At 50.2% G+C, this 15932-nt stretch overlaps 1 protein-coding gene across 9 annotated transcripts in view; it reads right to left on the bottom strand.

Moving 5' to 3' along the window:
- IQSEC3 (IQ motif and Sec7 domain ArfGEF 3) overlaps window positions 1-15932 on the bottom strand; it is a 103307-nt gene that overhangs the window by 53819 nt on the left and 33556 nt on the right. The window lies entirely within an intron of this gene.

The raw sequence follows: 15932 nt of genomic DNA, 5'->3' as shown, positions 1-15932 counted from the left end.
AGGCCAGAGCCCCTGGCAAGAAAGAGGAGCAGGCAGAGAAGATGAGCCCAGGGAGGATCCCAGATGGGGGAGGGGCAGCCATGGCCAGAGCTCAGGAGCCTCTGTGCAGACTGCGGCCAGCTCTGGGCCCTGCCTCTTATTAGCTATGTGACATGTACCCCTGTTTCCCCTCATAGGGATGTTGGGAGACTTAAGTTAGTGAAAATTCTCAAAACTGGCTCATGGTCACTGCTGTGCAGAAGTGTTAATTGCTGTAACCATCAGAGCCCTTGTGCCTTGGCCATGCCTCAGGTAGCCGGGGGGAGCCGACTCACACTGGACCAGTTCCCTCTTCCGACTACCCAGGGAGGGAGGATGCTATAAGGCCTGGCTTAGGCATGAGCCCTCTGGGGTGGATGGACTCCAGCTCTGGGGTCCAGGTCGGTGAAGACAGGGCTCTTGCCCTGCTGGGTGTGGGGAAGCTTCTGCTCCTCCCTGGGGAGCCACGGATGTGGCCCTCCTATACTAATAAGACACATCTCTGGCTGGAGCAGCCACACTGCAGCCTGCCCTGGAGAGTGAGTTCCCTGAGGCTTCTCCCCTCCCCACCTGCCTCTACGGTCTGCCCCTCCCCTCTGGAGGTCCAGAGCTGAGCCGCCTCCTCCATGAAGTCTTCCAGAGTGATGGCTCCTTTCACTGCTCTGTCTCTCAGGACACAGGCGCTGTCCCTGGAGAGTCCCTGTCTATTTCACAGAGGAGCAGCAGCAAGGTGGTCAGCAGCACAGGCTCCAGTCCAAACCCCACCACTGCACAGCTGCCAAGTTGCTTTTCCTCTGACCTTGGTTCTCTCCTCTGTGCAATGGAGGGCCTAGCACCTTATGGGGTGAGGTGAGGAGAAAAGGTGTTTAGCATGAAGCGTGTACTTGGTGAACATACTATCCCCCCATCTGCCCCTTCCTAGAGGCCAGGGCCCTTATATTATTTTATTCCCATCTCCCACTAAGTGTTGGGAAAATGCTGAGTACTTGGTCAATGCTTGGGGATGGGTGAATTAAGGAGAACCCTTCTGCCACTCTACAATGGACAGTGGAAGAAGGTCAGGACCAGAAGGGACCTCCAAGTCAACCAGTGCAGGCCCAATCTCCACTTTTTTATAGATGAGGAGCAGGGCACAGGGAGCTGGGGTGGCCCTGGTACAGGTGAACCAGGCAGCCTGGTTGTTTCTTCCAGGACTTTGCTGCCAAGAGAGAGGCCCCACATCTCACCAGGGAAAGGCCCTCCCCCTGCTGCTTCCACTGACCTCAGGATGGACAGCGGTGCTCCTCCTGCAGCTGGAGCAGCCAAGGGTGGGGCAAAGAATCCTCCTCACTCTCTCCACCTGCCCTCCCATCTGTCCTCCCCATACTCCCTGCACCCCTGCAGGTAGAGCGCTGGCCGCTGGCCGGCTGGCCCCAGCAGCAGGGACTCCTCACTGCTGCTGCGTCTCTCTCTGCTCCCCTGTTTCTCACAGGGCCGCCAATCGCACTGCGTGGCTGGAAGGAGCTCTAGATGTTTTTCATGTGCTTTTTCATTGACATCACCAGAAAGTTCTTTCTAAGGTCTAACTTCAACCCTTCTTCCTACAATACATGCCCTCCCTTAACTCAGAGCACATGGAAATAGCACAGCTTGTGTCCAGGACCTGGAGGGTAGTGTTAGGTCTCCCCCATCGCTCCTCCAGACTGTCCTTGGCACTGATGCCTGCAGCCTCTCCATGCCATAGCATTTTCCAGGGTGTTTAGGGAACTGGTGGCTGCTGGGATTAGCCTTTTCCTCTCTTTGATTGCTGGAGTGTATGTGCCAGGAGATACGGCAGTTATTCCCCTTGATAGCCACACTCAGCCAGGGACAATGGGGATTGCTGGATACATTTCCCAGCTCCCTTGTGCTTTGGGTGGGACAACTCTGAGACACATTCTCCACCGTCTCCCAAGTGTTCCCAGTGGGGTAGAGCCCCAGTCATCAAAGCAGTGGCTGGGTCGTTGATGAACCCTGCCTTGGTTTCCTTTTCTCTTGTGTCTCATTTTCTCACTCCCCGCAGGCACTCCCTGGAGTCACCTTGTCCTAAATAAACTAATTGTGTTAACACAAAACAAATTAAAAAAATAACCTTCTGTATGGGCCTTTGGTTGTGGGCCACCCTTCCAGAGACAGATAAAACTTTCATAAGGCCTTTTCACCTGCACTCATTCACAGAGCCTGGGAGTTAGGCCTCCCCTTTGTAAAGTCCAACAAGCACATAAGCACGTGTGCATAACTCTCAGGCACACATATGCATGCACACCCATGCACACACTGTCATGTGTGCACACACATGCACGCACACATACTCTCTCTCATGTACACACAATCCTTCTAACCAGTTCTGTGGCTTTGGGCCATCTATGTTTTCCTCCTGGGTCCATTCCCTTACCTGCCACTTGAAGGGAGCTTGCTCATCTCCAAGGACCCTTCCTACTTGGACATTCTAGGAGCTTGGACCCCAGGGCAGAGGCTAGTCCACCAAAGCCCTCCAGCCCCTGGGCTCTGCACCCTTGGCTGGTGGAGCCAACTCCTCCTTTGTCTCCTTGTGTGCTCAGGGGCCTCAGAGACTGGTGCCCCCAGGTATATGGCAAAGAAGTGTTGGAAAGGGGGTCTCCATCCTCGCCTTCCTTCCCTAGACTCACCCGTATGACTTGTATGGTAGGGGGTGGCCATGGAAGCCCTGGACTCTTTCATCAATATGGCAACACTGAAGGTTATATAGCAGAGGGTGGAGAACATGGGCTTTGGTGTCAAAGGGCCTGGGTTAGGATCATGGCTCTGCTACTTACCAAGTGACCTAACCTCTCTGTGGTTCTTTCCTCGCCTTCAAAATAGACCTTATAACAACTGCTTTGCAACATAGCTGTCAGGAAGAAGACAAAGCATGTGTAGCACCTGGTACAGTGCCTGGAATACTGTGGTCCTTCATACATGGTGATGATGATGTGGGATGTTTTCTGGGCTAGAACCCTACAGCAGCGAGGCCACAGGAGTCCTCAGAAAAATAACACTGAGAATTCTGAGGTAGAGTGGGTAGTTCTCAGCATTTAGTTTTCCTGGCAACCTTCACAGAAGGGAAACAACAGGGTTTCCCATCACTCCTTCTGGCCGTCTCCAGCCCTCCAGATGGACCCGCTTCTTGGAGGCTTCCTCCCAGCTCCGTCACAACAGAAAACAAGGAAGGGGACTTGGTCTTGGGTATCACCAATGCCTGGCAGTTCTGAGGAGCCTGTGTGGAGTTGCTCCCTGCAAGCTGCTGCCTGCCGCCCTCACAATGTGGGGCATCCTGGATGGGCCATGCATCCAATGCCTGTGGTGTAGCCTTGGACTTGGGGACTTTGCCAGGCAGCAGTGGTGGCCTGAGTCCTCAGAACCCCTCTACAGTGGCTGTGTGCCGACAGTATGTTCTCAGCCTCCATTTCCCTCTCTGTACTCATCTGGAAAGTGGCCAGGGTCAGAAGAAAGAGATTAGAATCATCTTCTTGGCTGTCATGGCTGGAAGGACTGCCTGTTTCAACTTAAAGTACAACTATTGCAATCTACAGTTATGGATGGATTGCATCCATCCATTATGGAACTGGAGGCCCATTATTCTTGCTCCAAGAACATCACTCCTTCCAAGCCTTGGGCTATGTATCCACCTTCCAGAGTTTGCTGGGCTGGCCTCATGTCACATACAGCTGCCATCCCTAATGGGTCAGGTCTCAGGCAGCCTGGCACCTGGACAGGAATTATGTGTCTGGGATTCACTCTGAGATCTGAGTGGCTTCTTATAAGCCCCTCCCCCAAGCTCCTAGAGGGGAATTCTGTGATCTCAGCTCCATGGGTCCACATCTAGTTGCAGAAACAAATTCCATGAGTGACAGTCCACTAGCCTGGAGAGACTCAGGGCCAGCACTAGCATATGAATGATGTTGGTCAAAAGGTTATTCTCCAGGTTGGGGCACCCATTTGAGAAGCCACAAAGTAAAACATGGGTGGCACCAGGGGGGTTCTTAGAAAGCTTTGATTGTGTCCACATGACGTTAGGCTGATATATTTACAGAGGCCCAGGGCTTCAACAGAACTCATACATTAGAACACAGGATTTGAGTATGGGAAGTGAGGATCTTTGAGAAACTAGGGGAACAAGCAACTTATTAGAGGAATAGCACATGTATCCAAGAGCAGAGTGACTTGTGTGGGAACTGAACATTACACCAGAGGAGGAGCACTCAGGCAGGAAGCTGGCTTGTGCTTAGAGGGACGCTAGGCATCTGCTGTTTGTGCCTGGTTCTGGCGCATAGATGATTCCCAAAGGTTCCAGCCTGTCTATTGCCTGCACCCTCAGAGCCAACTTCCAAAAGTGAAGATACTTTTAGGCCAGTCTTCTACCCAAACCCATCAATGATGCTCTAATCTTGATTGGATAAATCAATCTTACCCCTATCTCCCTGTCAAGTCTCACTCTCCCCAAGTGTTCTGTCTATACTGCCCACACTGAAACTCTCTCCAGATCTTCCTAAACTGCTTGGGCCACTATCTCTCTTTGTGGTCTTCTTCTCCTGAAATACCCTCTCCTCCCTGTGCTCTGCCCTTCCACATACTCCTTTCTCTGCCTTGTCAACTCTTCCAAGGGTCATTCACTGCCCACAGGAGAAGTCAGTCCCACTCTCCTATCTGCTCTGACAATTCTTGGCACTTGCCTCTATTTCAACACCAACCACTTTGTGCTCTAATTACTCTTTTATGTGTTCACAGATTGTGCCGTGAACATTTTTTTATCACAGGTGTTTATCATGTTGGCTCACACAATGTGTTTAATAAAGGCCAAATGAATGGATGGATGGATGGGTAAGTGAATGGATGGATGGTGGATGGGTGGGTGGAAGAATGGTTGGATGGGTGGCTGGGTGGATGGACAGATGGATGAATGAATGGGTACATGAGTGGATGAGTGGGTTGATAAACAAATGGATGAGTGGATGAGTGAATGAGTGGATTGGTGGATGAGTGGGCATACAGATGGTTGAATGGATGGTTGAATGGATGGGTGGGTGGGTGGATGGATGAATAAATGGATGGGTGGGTGGATGGTTGGATGGATGGGTGGGTGAGGGGATGGTTGGATAGATGGGTGGTTGAGTGGATGTTCAGTGAATGAATATAGGGGTGGATAGATGAATGGATGGGTGAGTAGAAAGATGAATGGATGGATTGTGGATAGATGAATGCATGGGTCATGGATGGATGAAGGAAAAGGCTGTGGATGGATGGGTGGATGGATGTTTGGATAGATGGATGGATGTATAGATGGGTGGGTAGATATATGGATTAGTGGGTGAATGAGTAGATGGATACATGGGTAGATAGATGTCATTTAATTTCCACTACCTTCCCAAAGGTAGAGAAGGCAGGTGGGTTTGGCAATGTGCCACCCATACCTTTCTTCAAGGAAGGCCTTATTTCTTAGCTGCTGGCAGTGTTGTTGGAGATGGCCTTCAGCTGGCAGTCCCATCGTCAGGGCTTGGCTCAGCTCCAGACAGCCACCTGGCTCCAAGTCACATCCTTTTCAGAGCTGTCCACACCCAGTGATCAATTACAGTGGGGAAATAAAGGCTCAGCCTCCTGACCCAACATGGGTCAAGCTGATAGGTATTCTTGCTCCAGAGCTCACATTGGATTGATAGAGGCTGCTGTTGGCCTTTTGCAGTTCGAGTTGGCCCCAGGCTGTGTCCCCACTTTCTTCCACTGATGTTGATCCCAAGTACATCTCCTGGTAAAAAAGTTGGCACACTGAACTGAGTCTGCCTCCTGGAGAGCCCCCTCACTCCCATGGATACTCATTCTTCCTTTTTCTTGATAGCCTGAATAGTCATGATTACCTTGGTCTCCTGCCCTAGACCTACAGAATTTTTCTGGCTTCCAAACACCTTTGCTAAGAACTCAGAGCTCTCTTCCTAGAAAAATGCACATGATTTTACACATGTCAAATTTAACCTTCATGTCACAGACCCCAGGCTAAGAACACTATTACGAAGAGAAAATTACGGAATAATTTCCATATCCTGAGAATAGTGCCAAGAGCTAGAAGGCAGCTCTAGTCATGCAGTGAAAATATTTGAGCATCAAACACCACTTTTTGGAGCTTTTGGAGCCTGGTCATCTTTATCCTTAACACCCATGAGTCCTTGTTCCAAGGGAAGAGCCTGAGTGGAGTGAGCCCCTCTGCTCTGCAACTCACTAGCTGGGCCATCTTCAGTACCTTACCTAACCTTTCTGCACTGTGGTTTTGTCATCTGCAAAATGAGGATAAAAGTATTTTCTTTGCAAGAAAGTGACGAAGATGAGATGACCTTCAGGTTAATACTATCCCCGGCCAGTGGGCAAATATAGCCTTCTACAGAACGGTGAGAGAGGGCACCTGTGGTTCCCACCAGCATTTGTGCTCACACAGCCCCACCGGGGAGCCGACTCTGGGTGATGAGTGTCCTCTTTGGGCTCCCAGGCAGGCCCTGGCAGCCATGCTGCCCACTGCTAGCAGCTGAGGGGACAGGAACAATTGAAAGGCTATGTGAAGGCTAGGAGAGGATGCAGAGTCTCTACTTGCTAAGGGAAGATGAGCTCTGCTACAGGGGCTGCAAGAGTCCTGGGCACAAAACTGGGGGACAACAGTTCAGAGCCTGTGGCTCAAGCAGCTAAGGCGCCAGCCACATACACGTGAGCTGGCGGGTTCGAATCCAGCCCAGGCCCGCCAAACAACAATGACGGCTGCAACCAAAAAATAGCCGGGCATTGTGGTGAGCGCCTGTAGTCCCAGCTACTTGGGAGGCAGAGGCAGAAAAAATTGCTTGAGCCCAGGAGTTGGAGATTGCTGTGAGCTATAATGCCACAGCACTCTACCCAGGGCAACAGCTTGAGGCTCTGTCTCCAAAAAAACAAACAAACAACAACAAAAAAAAAACTGGGTGATAGGGAGAAGGAAGCCCTTGTAAGCCCAGCCCTTGGGCTACAAGAGGGTGAGGTGGAGGGCTGAGTTGCTGCCACATCCTAACTGGAGCCCTCGCTGGGAGCTTGTGCAGGCTGAAGCACTCCTCAGTCTGGGAGCCACCTCCAGAGGGCCTGACCAATTGCACTAGACTATTCCCAACTCTACCAGCGATTTTAAAGCTCTCTTGGGGCAAAGATATGAAGAATTTTCCAGATAAAAGCTAACAAGGATTTTTTAGCCTTTCCTAAAACACTTCTGTTTCTCCCTTCTCTGAATCAATGCAGTGATTTTTAGATGGTCAGAATGAAGATACAGAGCATGGGAAGCCAAGAGTCTTCCAGATCCCAGATGGTCCTGAGACAAGAGACAAGTTCACACCCCAATGAGTCAAAATCCCGCCAAGATGGAAGAGAGTCAGGATCCAGTCCCACCTCACCTGCAGCCTCAGTATAACCTTGGGCAAGTCACTTCCCTCTCTTTGGGCCTTTGCTTCCTCCTTGTAAAATGGCAGTTTGGACAAGATGCTTTAACACGGGCAAAGAAAGGGAGGCCCACTTCCTTCCTGCCCCCTGTCCTTGTGCATGGCCCTGTTCACACTGTCCCCTCCCTGCTCAGCTTCCTGGGAGTCCTCAGCTGGGCTCCAGCCTCCTGCCCCAAGCCCCAGTGACACAGCAAAAGCCTCTCCCACCTCCCCAAAGCCATTTAATCCAAACTAAGGCCGTGGCTCCTTGGCCACCACCATCAGTGCTGGAAGCCAGGTCTCAGAATAGAAACTCCCTCAGGGAGGGCAGATGTGGCTCTCTTTCTTGGCTCACCCACCTCCAGAGGCGGCCCTGACTTCATTAGCTGTGACAGATGCTTCTCCTGCCCCAGGAGCAGCGCCCTGAGAGAATAAGTTATTTTCTCTCCTGTTGCCTCCCTGGAGACTCCGGACGGTGGTCTCACAGCTGTTCCAAAAGGTGGTGGAGGGTTTGGTTTGTCTCTAGGGGTTTCCTGTCAAGAGTCATAGCCACTACTCTAGCCTCAACCCATCCCCACACCTGGGCCAGGAATGAATACCCAGGCCACTCTGGGTCTCACCTGGAAGCTTCCTCAGGCCCCCTTAGGACACCACCTGCCTTGAAGTCTCCAGGCTGGGCCCTGCTGACTATGACACTTCGTGGCATCTTAGTGAACCAGCTGTGGATGTCCCTCCCCAGCACAGCACACACAACTTCACACAAGGCATGTTTCTCCCTGGCCTGGCAGACAGAGCTCACCATACACCTGAAAGCACCGTGGGTTTCCTCCCCCTCTATGTCTGCTTGCATTACCACCCCTGGGAGAGGAGGGATCCCATCTCCTGGCAGCCTCATCTCCCCAGCCTGAAGGGAGTAAGGTGAGGCCACAGCAGCACAGCCTCTAAGCTTCCCCTCTCCCCCCACACTCACAACCCAAAGTGCCACAAAGCCACTGCAGGCAGCGATTACGATTTACAGCCTGGTAAACTCTGGTTCTTATTTCTTTCTTTTATTATGAACCATTTTTATATGTAAATGTATATAACATATATGTAAGGTATGAAGAAAAATAATCGCATGTACCTAGCTTGAAAAATAGCACATTAAAAACCTTTACACCCCCATGTATTCCTCTTCCCTCCTGAAAGAAGTCCCTGTCCTGAGTGTGTGTTTATCGCTCCATAACTTTTCCTTATGGGCAAATTCCCCACCTTGTTTTTACATAACCAGTGGTGGCTGCCTCTCCTGAGCACCAGTGTCCACGCCATGCCTGTTGGGGGTGCTCAGGAACAATCAAGGTCTTGCAGATCCAAAGAGGTCAGAGAAGGGCCTCCAAGGGAGAGGCCCCTGAGATTCCCTGCCGGCAGGACTGGAAAGATGGCAGGGGTCTGACTGCAGCTGGGTTGTGCTTCATGATCTGGGACCCAAAATTACAGTGAGGAAGACTTTTAGAGAAGAAAATAGAGCTGTTCCTCAAGTTTCTCTCTTCCCCAGGCTCTGAATATGCAATGATCTCCAAGTGGACTGTGGCAACAGTCAGGAGCCACATGACAATGGCTCCCTGAAATGCGAGGTGATGCCAGAAGAGGTCAACTTAATAAGAGCAGCAGCTGGGACCCAGGTCCTGGGGGACAAGTGTCTTTGGGGTCCCTGAGAAGAGGGAGCACATGAGGTCAGGGGCAGGTGGCAGAGACTGAAGTGCAGCAGTGGCACCGGCCCGCCTGGGTTAGAGCACTGCCTCTACCATTTACCTGCCCTGTAGCCTTGGCCAAGTCACTTAGCCTTCCTGGGCCTCTCTGTCCTCCCTGCAACAGGAGCCGTCAGGAGAAGGAAGGGAGTAACACGGGTGAAAGGCTTACTAGGCTCTATATAAGTAGCGACACTCTTTCTCTTTTTCACATTTTCCCACATTTCATTTTGTCAAATAAGAAAATAAAGGGCAAAAGTACCATTCATTTCCCCTATAATATTATAAAAGGATAACACAAGTAGGAAGAATATAATTTCAGAATTTAAATTGAATGATCAACTTTTGAATGTTCTTGGTGTCTTGTGCTCTTTAAGTGGAGAGATTCCAGACTCTTCCTTATGGTGTAATTTCTGAAGCTCTGAGTTAGAGATGATGCCAAGGGAAACTGCCTAAAGGGTAATTAAGGCTGGGAGGCAGCACGGTGTAACGAGTTTAGTCACTGTGTGGCATTGGGTTAGTTCCTTAACCTCTCTGAGCCTGTTTGCTCATGCGTAAACCAGGGATACCTACCACATGATTTTGCTGGGAAAGTTATGAAATAATGTACATAAAGCCTCTGGCACCTATTTGGTGCTCTGTAAAGTAGGTTTCCTCCCTGACTCTGGGCACCTCACACTTCCCCAGCTTCTGATTCATGAGCTCTCATTCATAGCTCCCTTTCACAGTTAGGGTGACCTATAGAAGCCATGTGTGCACACAGCCCAGCCTGCTGGCAGGCATGAGTTCATGTCCTGGGGTTTGTATTCTCTTGGCTATAAAGTCCCTTCATTCCATCCTCTTCCTGTTTCAACCCTGATCAGCCCTATCTCAACCTAGCACAGCAGATGTTTCTTTGGTCCTGAGCTATTTCCAGGGATAGACAGCTTCTCACATATTCAATTTCACCACATGCTAGGGGAAAGGTCTCTGATGGCCTACAGGTGCCTGTGGAGACCAGATGCATGCCTGCTGAAATTAGGAACATTTTGACCCAAGAGATGGAAATGGCAGAATTACCAGTAGGGTGCCATTGCTCTGAACATTCATCTAGTTACTATGGAGCAAGATTCCCTACGTGATTCCCCACAGTTAACTTCCTTATCTTCAGCTTTCCTACCGGAAGTCCTACCTGATGTCTAGTGTCAATCTTTGTTGCTATACTTACCAGACTGGCCACGCTATTTCCCACATGCCTTTCAGGCTTCGGGAAGTGTTTAGGAGGAAGGGATGATGCTAGGCTGCTACAGTGTATGTGACAAAGGAACATCTGCTCACTGACTTTGTCAAGAAACCTGGGAGACCCCAGCTTGGAGAGCACCCCATGGAGCAGGTCAGGAGGCAGTTCCAGGCCATAAACCTTTCCCTGCTGGAGTTAAACAGCCTTCTCTCAGGAGAATAGGCAGGCAAACTGTCACTGGCAAGAAGATTTTCCTGAAGAAATGCCTCTGGTCTTAATCCCATCCCAGCCTTCACTGTGGCAGCCTGTCGCTGGGTTAAAATCATTTCCTCTCCTGCCCTGACATCTAGAAAATCTCCTCTCATAGCCTGTTGGCCCTATTTGATTGGCATTCATCTGGGCCTTACCTTCTTTGATCTCTTCCCCAAATTGGTCCCTCAGTTTTCAGAGTGTCTCTCTTCTTCTTTCAAATATTAGACTCTTTCCAGGCGCCACCCCATGTGTCGCAGGTAGGCCCTGAACAGAAGCATCTGAAAGACGGCCTCCCCCTCCACTCCCATCTCCTGCATCCCAAAGGAGGGACCAGACCCTTTCTCAGAAGGGCACAGCTCAGTGACCCTGAGTAACACAGAAGTTGATGAGTGCCCTCCTGCCTACCGTACCAGGGGCTGTGCCACTGGGACCCACCCCTGAAGCAGACATCTAGTCTTTTCTAAACATTGCTTTGTCATATCTGAATTTCTTTTTTTTTTTTTTTTTGAGACAGAGTCTCTTTATCGCCCTCAGTAGAGTGCTGTGGAGTCACAGCTCACAGCAACCAGCAACTCCTGGGCTTAGGCGATTCTCTTGCCTCAGCCTCCGGAGTAGCTGGGACTACAGGCACCCACCACAACGCCTGGCTATTTTTTTGTTGCAGTTTGGCCAGGGCCAGTTTCAAACCCACCACCCTTGGTATATGGGGCTGGCGCCCTACCCACTGAGCCACAGGCACCGCCCCATATCTGACTTTCTAGATCCTGGGTCTTGCCTGTGTCCCTCTCTGCTCTAGATAATCCAGCTGTAACATAGCTAGCACTTACTGGCTCCCCACTGGATGCCAGACACCTGTCCATTCATTATGGCATTTAATCCTCTCAAACACACCCGAAGAGGCAAGTATTGTTTTTATTTCCATTTCATGCATAAGTAAACTGAAGATTGGGAAACCAAGGTCACAGAGTTTGTGAATGACCCAGCTGGGACTTGAATCTGGATTTGAATTACTCTAGGTTATGCCTACAACAGTTCCACGTGGATGGTAATGCTTCCTTGAAGTCTTCTCAGTCGTCTTCCAGTCCAGGGCACTCTTTGATCATCTCCTCACCTCTCTCCCCCCTTCCAAACTAGAAAGGAATCCCTGGAAACTAGCTGGTGCTCATTCCTCTGACCCAGCCAGAGAAGGAGACTTCGATTTTTAAATTCTTTAGTGATCAGGAAACACGAGTTCACCTGTTCACCAGGATAATTTCTCACTTGAATCAGTGAATTCCTACCAATATGATATATTAGTCTTTCACGAATTTCTTTCTGGTGAGTCCATTCCCCTGCTTCCTAAAGGAATCTGAGGATCTCAGGGCAGCCTGAGTGTTTCTCCAAGCCTTTAATGTGCCAGTGTGTGCACAGAGCACGGTGACCACACCAAGATCGCACCAGTCTGTGTGGCTGGCGGCACCTGGGGAATGTCCAAGAGGACACAGTCTTACCAGCATCAGAAAGAAGCAGGTCTAAAGTCACTGCTCAGTTACTGCCCCCTCTTTGTATGGGCTCTGGCCTTAATCTCTACCAGCTTCTGCCTTCGTGACCTTACTTACATGGGCTGCTCACCTTCTCTGAGTATTTGCTCAGCTGTAAAATTGGACATGGTAGTTCTTACACTTCTGACTGTTCTCCAGGTCAGAAGCTGAGAATTCTTGTGGTGAGAACCAGGAGAGGGAAAGGATGGAAGGAATTCTGTAACCTGGGAGACACTGTGCAGACGCCAGTTGTTAAGCCCCCTTAACATTTCCATCATTTCTGTCCTTGGAGTGAAAGAAACTGCATCAGAGTCTAGGACAAATGCTGAGAGCTGCCAGCACCACGGGAGGGAAGGGGGGCCAGGCTCTTCCCTGTGTTGCTAGGGAGGTATCTAGCAGTCAGGGGGAACTCCCCAAGACTCATGGGGAAGAAAGGACTCCTGTGAGAGGGCCCTGGGATTATGAATGAGATGAGGTTCTTCCTCCTTTTAAAAATATGCTTGTGGGAGCGGCTCCTGTGGCTCAAGGGAGTAGGGCGCCGGCCCCATATGCCGGAGGTGGCGGGTTCAGGCCCGGTTCCGGCCAAAAACAAACAAAAAAACCCCCCAAATCCTTGTGGGTTAGAAAAATCTTGCTTTGACAATAAGTGATATAAAAAGAAAAAACCCAGTACACAGTCCTCTCCAAGGCGCCCCTTCCGTTATAGTGGTTTGCATGCACTGGTTCTAAAGCTCCACTTCCCTCAGCCTTTGGGTCAACTGTTGGCATCGCACCACCTGCCCTTTGCCTTGCTTTGTAAAGGCTTCTGGTCTGTCTGTGTACCTGTCCCCTTCCCAGGCAAGACAGAGTGCCTTCTTATAGAACCAGAGCTAGAGAGACCTTGGGGGTTAGACAGTGTGCCCCTCATGTTACAGTTGAGAGGACAGAAGCCTAGGGAAGGGGATGCCTTGTCTAAGTCTGGGTGGTCTACAGTACCAGCCTAGTCAGGGAGCCTGAGTTCTACCCTGGCCCGCACTTATTCACCCAGCTGGGAAACCTGAGTGGAGGCGCTTCTGCTGGGCCTGACCCCAGTCCCTCCACTTCCTATGCTTCTAAGTCAGCAGACCCTCTTCTTACTGGAGACAGCAATAAGCCCCACCCTGGCTGCACAGACAGCTGTCTTTCCTGCTTTGTTTTGCAGTTTTGGCGGGGCTGGGCTTGAACCCACCACCCCTGGTATGTGGGGCCAGAGCCCTACTCCTTGAGCCAAAGGCACCGCCCCTCCTGCTTTGTTTTTTATCATCAGAAAGAAATCTCTAAAAACCTCCCGTCTTAAGCCATTCCAAGGCCCCTCAAAGGCAGTAAAGCCTTTAAGAATGCCAGATCTTTAGTGTGTGTCACACTTTATGGGGGCAAGACGTGATTGCAAGAGGGACTTTACCTAACAATTGCAATCAGTGTAACTGGCTTATTGTACCCTCAATGAATCCCCAACAATAAAAAAAAAAAAAAAAAAAAAAAAAAAAAGAATGCCAGATCTGATTAAATCACTCTTGCCATAGATTATTCCCTCTCTTTTGGTTTGATGACAAAAATTTAAAACCCTTTTGTCATACATCAGGTACATGTCTTGAAATTATAAATTATTTTTGCGGTCATACTATTGGTTAAAAGAGAAATGACTGAGTTAAGATGACCTTTCAGAAGAGAAAACAAAACAAAAGCATGGGAAATAGTTGGGTGAAAAAAAACTTCTAGGACACAAAGAGAGGTTATCCTTCCTGGGAATGAAAAAAGAATTTCCAAAATATTCAAACAAGAAATTTTAAGTAAATGAAACAAGAACGTGTTTCCTAAAAAACTGGACAAAACTGCATTCATGAAAGCTCAATATTCTTGGCGGTATATTTCATTTTGTTGTTCTGGAAGTATTATCTTTAGTTATGTTTGTTCCTTTAACTAATAAAGCCTACAGTTATTTTCTTTCTTTCCCTAAAAATATTCTCTTGGTCATTTTTCTCTTTAGTTTGGTTGCTCTGATGCATTTAGTTATTGCTGCTGGAGCCTGCCAATAGCCTGGGAATGGGGGCAGAAAAGAAAGGCCCAGCTTTCTCCATCCCTGAACAACCCAGCTCTGAGGGGGAGCTAACTCTAAGCAACCTGCTTCCTGTGGTGGAGTCTGCTGTTTTCCTCCCTCAATTCCCTTTCACCCCCTAGACTTGGCAACACCTCTCTGTTGTGCTCATCTGACCCTGGTGGTGAGAGGCTACAACAGGCACTGGGTTCAAATTCTAGCTCCGGTCTTTACCAGCTTTCTGGCCCTTGAACAAGGCATTCACTGTCTTTGATCCTCAGTTTTCTTACCTGTAAAATGGGAATAATAATATTTCACGAGCTTCGGCTGAGGATTAAATAAGATAACGCTTGTACCGCGTGTAGCAAGCGCCCAACGCCTGATAGCTAGTATTCTCTTTCACTCTCTCATGGGCAGGAAACACAAAATAAAGTTAGGAGGAACTCTCCTTTACCCACGTCTAAACATGCTGCGGACAGGAAGTCATCTGTTGTAACTGGCAGCTCTTTGAGGGCAGATCCAGCACCACAGGCAGGATTCCTATGTTCCCTCTGGTGTCCTAAGTTACAGAAAGGGGCCAGTCAGAGAGGATGGCTCAAGGCCGGGGAGAGAAAATTACACAAGGAAATGGGCCCGGGCAGATAGATGACTCCGACCCTGAGTTTCACACGTCAGCTGAGGAGAGCCCCCTGAACAGAAAGTCAAGAGTCGTGACAAGACAAAAGTTTCCCAACACTCTTTGGAATGTTTTGATACCTACCCTACCGCCCAAAGTGTCACACTACTTTGACATCTATTTTGTTTGGGTTTTGTGCCTCCTGAATCGGCAAGGAAAACAAAATGGGCAAAAAGCTCAGAGAGGTAAGCAACAGGTCACACAGGTCAGGACGCAGATCCCTTCAGCAATAAGAGCAAATTCGCCTGCCAGCTTCCTGGGGGTTGCCCTCAGACTCTGAGCCCAGCCAAGCTAGAATCTGCTGTCATGCACAGAGACCCTCAGACCCGCAAACCAGAGGAGCAGGTCACGCTCCCCCTGCTCTCCTCTGTGCAGGGGCTGCTCTGTCCCATAGCAGACCCCAGGAATACTCAAATCCCAGGCTCCCACCACTGCTGTGAGCCCACTGCTTCCCTGCAGCCCAGGCAGAGATCCCAAGCCTGGGGCCAGGCAGGCTGGGTGGAGCAAGCTTGTGAGGGAAGCCCAGGGCTTCCCTGTACTTCTCTAGGGACGAGAGGATGCAGCTGTATACCGAATGGGCACACTCCGCGGCCCTGAGCCACGAGTGGGTGGGGAAGGTTTCCCAGCAGCCTTGGATGTGACTAATGGAGCTGGCACATGACACAGGCACCCCAGCCCAGCTGTTTGAAGACTAAACTGTATCGATTGAGAATTTAATTGCTCCATAATCGCTGAGTAAACACTGGCTGGTCCATTGATCATGCTTCAGGCCGGATACAGCCAGTGGGGGAGAGGCTCTGGCTATGCTAGTGCCGGGCTCTCCCTGACAGCTGTTCTTGGAAGGGCGCCCCTTCCTCAGGATGCAGCCTCCCAGGAGAGCAGAAGCCCTTCTCTGGCTGGTCAGGGGTGCAGAATGTGAGCCACATGTGCCGCAGGGGTGGGGTGATCCTCCCGCCCCTCACTGGGGGGGAAGGACTGGTTGGGATAGGAGGCTGTCTGGAGGGACTCAGTTT

This window comes from Nycticebus coucang, chromosome 12 (assembly GCF_027406575.1).
Source record: "Nycticebus coucang isolate mNycCou1 chromosome 12, mNycCou1.pri, whole genome shotgun sequence".
NCBI lineage: Eukaryota > Metazoa > Chordata > Mammalia > Primates > Lorisidae > Nycticebus > Nycticebus coucang.
Note: the sequence above shows the minus strand (reverse complement) of the source record. Positions and strands in the feature narration are given on the sequence as shown.